At 27.5% G+C, this 7,312-nt stretch overlaps 1 long non-coding RNA gene across 1 annotated transcript; it reads left to right on the top strand.

Moving 5' to 3' along the window:
- Positions 1 to 720: 720 nt before the first annotated feature.
- On the top strand, positions 721 to 4,698 carry LOC147802453 (uncharacterized). Its single transcript, XR_015429714.1, has 3 exons — positions 721 to 785; positions 1,347 to 1,388; positions 2,867 to 4,698. It is a non-coding gene; the product is annotated as an uncharacterized LOC147802453 (long non-coding RNA).
- The last annotated feature ends 2,614 nt before the right edge of the window (positions 4,699 to 7,312 follow it).

Below are 7,312 nucleotides of genomic sequence, written 5' to 3'. Positions count from 1 at the left end.
TTACACATTTTAATTACTTTAAAATCTGCTTAAAGTCATTTAAATGTTAGTAATTTTCCAAGAAAAGTAATTTAATAATAGATTGTGTTTTTATTCGTTTATTATTTATTTACTCATTTATTTTTTGATTAACAAAATTTATTTTAATCAAAGTCATCATGATAAAAGAATATTATTAATTGTTAAATTTTATTACAAAATGTTTTTATTTATTTATTTATTATATTTGAATTTATTCTAGAACAATGTTATTCCCAACCGAAACTAATTTATCAATTCGAGAAATAAATTAATTAGTTCAGGTTTCAAACAAAAACAACTTCGTAGCAAAGGAAATATGTTTACATAAATTAAAAATTGATATAAAATCTCAACTTTTTATTTTCAAACATAAAACTCTCCTTCATTAATTTATAAATTTCAGTCCGTTTTTGAAATTTGTGATTAATAAATTTAAATCATAAAACAAACTAAACTTTTTTCGAATGAAATAAATAAATTTGTTTTGTTACTATATAGTTAATTCAATTGAATCTATAAAAGAGAAAAAGAGCGATTAATTCAGAAACGAATAATCACGAAAAGACGAGAATCGACTTTTAGTCGTTCGTTAAATGCATCGAACTTGCGTGAAGCGATGAATTCGTTCGTTAAATCTATATCACGCTAGCTCATCTATACAGCTCAGTTTTTCTAGTTCTTTCCGTTTCTCTGTCTGAACTTCACAGCCAACTAATCTTGTTTACATCATGGAAGCATCGTGGGAAGAAAGGCGTTATATTTTAGTAAGTGTATTTTTATCTTTATTTCTTGCTTTTATTTGCATCTTTGTTATTTACAATAATGTTAAAACGTATGCTTCAGTAATATTTAAAGTAATCAAGACATATATATTATTCTTGAATTATTACTGCATGTGCATTTGATATGGGGTTCATTGCATTGAGACTCCATTGCATGAGAAGAAAGTATTTTTAATGTTTTTTCCTGGGTTTCTTAATGAAACTTTAATTGAAATAATTCTCTTTTTACATAAATTCTCATTAATATCACCGTTATTGACAAATTAATTATTTGTTTAGTTTTATATAATATTTGGAAACTTCGCGTTATATAATTAAGTGTTAATCTCAAATTCTTTTGTTATTTTTAATGTTTAATTTTATTTTAAAGCATTTAATTATAATTATATTTTATTAACTGTTGGTACCATGAAGTTTCAGTTAAACTAAAATAACATTTTAAAAACAAAGTAGTTGATACTTAAAAGTTTGATATTACTGCCTAGTTAATAGTGTAGATATATTTTGTAATTGTATAATTTCTAAATCAATTTTTTTTTTCAGAAATGATTTGGAAAACAGCCTATTATTTTTATTTCAATAGAGGTATGTTTTTCTTGTTCTTGACATATTCAACATGCAAACTATTATAGAATTTTTTTTAAAAATTCGATAGTTATTTTATCCTTTATAAATCTACATTTAGGGATGTTTCAGAGTCAAGATCCATTACACCAGCTACAACTGTCAAGATGCCTAAAAGATTTTAAGCTTACAAATTTTATTTATTATTTAAAAAAGAAAGACTAGTAGAGATTTGGCTGGGATGGCTGCGAGTTATACTCTTTAAATTGGTCCTGTTCTTTAATGTTTTTGTTTTAATTTCGCCTGGAGGTTTTTTTTTCTTGTTTTAATTTCTCCTTATTGATGCTTTTAAGATGTTTGCGAAATTCCCAGAATTCTGAAAGTTTTAGTTAACAATATCAATAAAACATTTTGCTAAAAACATAGCAGTTGGCAGTCCTGAATTCATTATATTTCTTTGTACATAGAAGTGATACAGTGTACATAAAGATATTCAGTTTGTTGATAAATTGAATTAGTGAAGCCTTTTTGCAAGTTTTCATATTATAGTTACAAATTAATTATAAAATGGAACTGAATGCTTCATTGATTTTAATGAATGTAAAAAGTATATGCAGATTTAAATGTTTCAATATTTTTACTTCTAAGTTCTGCCTCTGAAAAGTTCAAATTTTAATTTTATGTTTAAAACCTTTAATATGCTTTGCCATGATAATGTATTTAAATGTTAACCTTTAGACAAAGTTATGAGCTGAACTGTTTAAAAACTGAACTGAACTAACTGTACTGAAACTAAAATGGTCAAAAGTTACTTCAGATCATTCATACTTAAATTTTTGCATGGAGTCACTCTAAAAGTAGGTTGGTAATGTGCTTTCATGATGTGGGCGTTTGTGAATTCTTTTGTGTTGTCAACTAGAAGTGGGTAGTATGAGAGATACCTATGTTAGACATTAACTTCCCTTTATTAGAAATCTCTTTCAAATTACAAAAATAATAAAATTTTGGTGGACCATTATTTTTTCTTACTATTGTCGCGCTGATCTAAGTTTCAATTAGCCAGTTGAAATATTGAGTATATTTATAATTGATTGGTATAGTAGTTGAAAAATATGTAGCATTTGTAATTGTATTTTTCATACTTAATAGTTATTCTGAAAAATTGTTTTTACTGTATAAATTAGTTAAGCCCTAATGTATCCCTAAATGTATAAATTAGTTAATTTACTGTATAAACTGTTTATTCTTAATTTAAAATAATTTATTTTAATCTTTTATTTATTTGCAGTCTGTGTATTTCAATATTACTTAATGTTAAAAATGTCTAATGGAATTAGCACTGCAATCTGAAATATTAACTTAATCAACATTGTAATCTAAAATTTAGCATAAACAGATAAAGCATAATATTGAAAGATAAGGCATGCAATGTCAAAAATGAGATTTTTTGAAATTGTTTAGTTTACAATTAATGTTAATTGAAATTTTGTTTATATTAGGAGCTCTAAATGGAGATATTGTTGCTGGCTCTTTTTTGGTGAAGTGAGATAGATAATTTTACTAAGAGGTCGACATTAAAGAAAAGTGAGGGATCCTGCACAACCAGACAACCTCCAACTAGACTGGAAAAGTGACTGTTGGAAAGTGCATTTTCGTCTCTATCTTCTTTGATATTGAGAAGGCTTACGATCGGACATGGCGGTACGGAATTTTGAAGACACTCTACGACATGGGACTTTGTGGAAATCTACCCATCTTTCTCAAGAACTTTCTGTCGAAGCGGTATTTTCGAGTAAAGTTGGGAACTACATTTTATGATCTCTTCAGTCAGGCTGAAGGTGTCCCTCAAGGCAGTGTTTTAAGTGTCATACTCTTCATTATTCATGTATCACAAATCTTGAACGTGCTGCCACCTTCCGTATTTGTTTCACGATATATTGACGATCCGAACGTGTAATGTACAGGATTTGACGTGCGCGTCATTGAACGTCAACTGCAGTTGACTGTGAATAAAATTGTGGAATGGTGTGAGAAAAATGGTGTGAAGTCCTACAAATCTCATCCTCTAAAGCAAGATGTCTTTCCATTAAGCTTGGAACGATTGTATGACGCTAGACCTTCACACGTCCGTCCATTTCATGCTCGCGTGCGCTCAATCATACATGGTTGACGCAGATAAGGCCTGCAAACGACGGTTGCATTTGTAAAAAGTAAAAATGAACCACAACAAGGAAGATATAATATTTTAACTATGCGAATCAATCAACTATTTGAATGCTATATTTTTTATTTCGCTACTAAAATATGACTATACTGATTTCGTTTGATTATAAGAAGATTAATATTTTTTAGGCTGTTATGGTAATGTTTATATCATTTAGTAATTGTGTAATTCTTATATCTTATTGAAGGCAGAGTTTAAATTATGTCATATTCAATGTTTAAAAGTTTTAATTTTGTGTCGTGTGTTTTTATTCAGTATGTATATTAATTATTATATTAATTATATCTTGTTGAGTTCAAAACAATTGTGAGATAAGAAAATCCTTCGAAAATTAAGGCTTATTTTATTATTTATGAACATGTGTCGTTATATAAATAATTCGCTCTTGAGATTTAACTTTTGTAGGCGATAACTTTCCTTCCTAATTTAATTTTCAGATATTATGTGATAAGTAAATTATAAAAATTAAATACTTCAAATAGAAAATGACTATATCAAATTGTGCTTTAAGTCAAGGGATCTTAAGAAAAATGTCAATAGAATGACAGAGTAAAAGAATTCAAAATTTTTATTTATATTAGTTAATAACTTGTGTCATTTAAGATTTTATTTGTAGCTATAATTACTACTCTAACCACTATTATGTTTGAATGATTAAAGTTGACTATAATTTAAATATCAAATATATCTAAAATTAAAATGGTTTGTATTTAAATCTATAGTAGCAAGCAAGTACATTGATCAAAATGTAACGTAACTATATAATTATATTTTACAATGCCTGATTTCAGAGTAAATGAACAGTGTCAAATTAGATTCATTTCAAATATTTTTTGCGGCATTTCGAACATTATATATTATATGCGTTATTTGCATTCAATTTTATTTATCAATTACAAATGTAAACCAAAGATAATTGATTTATATGAAATCATAATTTTATAATTAGATTGTTTAAATTTATATTTATAGATATATACACTTCACACCGTCTCCTTATTGTGCATATGAATTTGCATTTGTCAAATATTTCCGAGGCTTATTTAACAAAATTTATCATTCAAATTTGTAATTACAAAGGATATAAAAATTAAGATTTTGACTTTAGTCAGTTTTTGGCTATTCATTACATAATATTTCTAATCCCCAATCAATTTTCATAAAATCTGAAGAATACATTTACACTTTTCTTATGTTGCTGCAAAACATTTTTTGTGTAGTATTTTAGATTCAAATCTTATTGACAATTATTTCTAATATATTAATTATTAAAAAAATTACATTAACTGTGAAGAAGTTTAAAAAAAAAACAGTTTATTTGATTTTTATAAACATAATGTAAACTATAGCTTTTGACAAAGTGTTTTAGTTCCCTGTATAAACCAGGTGACTTTATTTATTTACTCGTATCAATGTTTTATTTTCCCATTCAGAGCAGTTCACTAACCTTCCTGTATTAAACTGTAGTACCTCACTATACTTGTGTTAAAAATAAATTGTTACACCATCCCAGTTTACTGGGTGTAGTACACTAGTGATACTGGGTTCGATATCATACTGGAATAAATTTTATACCAGCTTATGAAACACCGGTTCCGGTATGATACTGGTTCCGGTATCATACTGGGATCAATTTGATACCGGCTTATGAAACACCGGTTCCGGTATGATACTGGTTCCAGTATCATACTGGGATCAATTTGATACCGGTTTATGAAACACCCATTCCGGTATGATACTGGTTCCGGTATCATACTGGGATCAATTTGATACCGGCTTATGAAACACCGGTTCCGGTATGATACTGGGTCCGGTATAATACTGGATCCAGTATCATACCGGAACCGGTGTTTCATAAGCCGGTATCAAAATTTTTATACTGGGAATTTTTTCCAATAGGGTTAGCATTTTAGTTTTTTTTTTCTTAAGCTTTGTAGCGACAGGAACACTTTAATTGTTCACTAATCTTCAGATTTCCGGCTATGTTTTAAAAAACTTTATTTGTGAAAACCTTTAGCTTGGCGGACAGCTGGGCGCCTTTGGCGGCTAGTGATAAATAAAAAAGCTTTACTTTTGAAATATATGTGGAGCTCCAAAGTAAAGATTAATCTAAATTTTTGATATAAATATACATAATCAAGTTATTAAGTTTAGAAAATGGCCATGGAGGTGTGGCTGAAATCAAAAATGTTAGTGTCATGTGTACGTTAGGGTTAGCATAGTTTTTGCCAAGGAAAGTTAAGGAATCCATGTATTGGCTATTAATTGATTAAATTTAATGTTAAGGCTCTTTTTCTTAGTCTTACGTATTCAAATATGTTGGCGGAAAAGAAATAAGAATAATAATAAGAGAATAGAAAGAGAAATAACGAATTTTAATGAATCCAAAACATTAGCAACTACATAACAGGTTTCGAATTCTATGCTAACGAGTTAGGCAGTTGTAGAGGGAATAGATTTTATTTTGAATATATTTCAAATAGGATTAGGGAATATATTTTATTCTGCACTCAATTCAAGGTTGTGGTATAAAAAGATTACAGATTATATTAATGATTTTCATTTATTGAAAAAGTATTAAATAAGATAATAATTTGGTTTTTAAAAGTGAGGAAATATGTAATGCATATTTCAGCATGATATATGCTTTCTTTTTTTTTAATTCGAAAAAAACCAACAAAGAATTTATATTTTAGGATTTTTTTATTGATTTCCGGAAGGGACAAAAGGATGTGTGTGCATTAGAACAATTTCTAATAAAATTAAATATTACCTCGAAATACGAGAAGTTCATTATTGCCTGGAAAAAAATCACAATATGTTTCGTAAGATTATTTCAACAAGAACAAGAAAATCGTAAAGAAGAACGAAGTAGTTTTTCGTATATTTCTTCATTCTAGTGTTCACTTGTTCGCATTTCCAACTTTCCGAATTATTCTATGTAGTGGTTGAAACAAAACTCTTCAACAATGTATAATAAACATTATACCTAAAGAGTATTTCAATAAATGATGATAGTATACAAAGAATTTATGTTGACATTATAGTAGTAGGCTTCGGATTAATAAGTTTTTTTTAAAGCAATACTTCATAACTTAATCTTTAAGTTTATTCAAAATTTACAGCTGCAATTTATACGTAATTAAGTAAGGATTGTTAGCAATAATTTTTCAACTCTTATAAACTGCGTGTATTGTAAACTTGTAAGATTATTTAAAGATTTGAAAATACTTTAATATTTCAAAATTCATTAGGAAATGAAAGAAATCAATGAAAATTATCATTGGTGAGTCAATACACAAATTCAAATAATTTGTTATGACAGTATTAGTAAAATATTTAATGCTTAAACAGGTTTGTTAAATTTGAATTACATGAAATAATATTTTATTTTGATAACTGCTGTTAGCTGGTAACAATTATTTGTTACCAGATAAAGAGGGTGCCGGCTAAAATCTAACAGAATGTTAGATTTTAGCCGGCACCCTCTTTATCTGTGCTAATTAAGAAAATTACCTGAAATATCAATACGAAGTGAATGAAAATATATATATATATATATATATATATATATATATAAACTGCTGTTTGTAGAAAATGCAACACCATGAAAGAATCATCAGAATCAAATGAAATTTAATGCAGAAACGACTTGTACTGATACAAATAAATGATGAAATTTTCAAAACAAAAGAAACAAATTAAGCGTCCGAAATCAGTA

The sequence above is a fragment of the Parasteatoda tepidariorum genome, chromosome 10, assembly GCF_982258835.1.
Source record: "Parasteatoda tepidariorum strain Cologne lab strain chromosome 10, Ptep-v5.0, whole genome shotgun sequence".
Taxonomy (NCBI): Eukaryota; Metazoa; Arthropoda; class Arachnida; order Araneae; family Theridiidae; genus Parasteatoda; species Parasteatoda tepidariorum.
Note: the sequence above shows the minus strand (reverse complement) of the source record. Positions and strands in the feature narration are given on the sequence as shown.